Genomic DNA, 983 nt, shown 5'->3' with positions numbered 1-983 from the left:
TCGTCTAACAGGACCTCACATTGTCTACTTACCCTATAGTGTTCCTGCCTAAACCCAGAGAAGTGCAGTAGCGAAAACATGGCAATGAAAAGGAAAGTTTTAAGCATTGAAGAGAAAGTTAAAGTGATTCGTGAAATATTGTGTGTATTGTCAGTGAAAAGCGCTGTAATATGTCTTTGATATTACACATTTGGGCAATTCCACGTTAATGTTACGTTAGTCTGTACTTAACTATGTATTTCACTAAAAAATGCAACATTTTAACTCGGTTTTTGGTAGATTTTTACGTGACTAACATAAGGCTACTGTTGAAGTGCCCATTTCGGTTACAACGACATTCGTTTATAACGACACTATTTTTAGGTCCCTTTGATGACGTTATAACCAAGCTCTACTGTATTTTAGATAGCCTATTAATTATAAATAAGTTATACTACACGTGTTTCAGTATGTACTTCCCAGCTCATATTGCTGTCAGTTATAACACCAAGGAAATTTGTACTTTTCACATTCACTGTTTCCCTGTTCCTTATTAGGATTTTTAATTCACTTTCCTGCCTGCATTGTTTTGTCTGGAAGAGAATGTAGTGTATTGTACTAATTTATAGATGAATTATTTGTTTCAAAACATTGCTCAGCTAACTCTGTATTTTCTGATGTTTGTTGGAGTTCATTTATGTTTTGTCCTATATTCAATAGTGATGTGTCATAAACATACATTATTGCTCTGCCTTGTGTTAGATGTGATACATCATTTACATTTAAAATGTAAAGTAATGGACCAAGAATAGAACCTTGAGGCACTCCATATCTACCTGGAAGGCTACTTGACAAATATTCTTTCAGCCAGTTGTTTGCTACATATCAAATTTTCACTTGTGTTCTGCTTGTAATATAGGATTTGATTAGCTTATGTGGTATACCATGAACTCCATATAGATGTGATTTTTGCATAAAAGAGTCATCATCATCATCATCATCAT

This window comes from Cryptotermes secundus, unplaced genomic scaffold (assembly GCF_002891405.2).
Source record: "Cryptotermes secundus unplaced genomic scaffold, Csec_1.0 scaffold925, whole genome shotgun sequence".
NCBI lineage: Eukaryota > Metazoa > Arthropoda > Insecta > Blattodea > Kalotermitidae > Cryptotermes > Cryptotermes secundus.
This window is presented reverse-complemented; position numbering follows the sequence as displayed.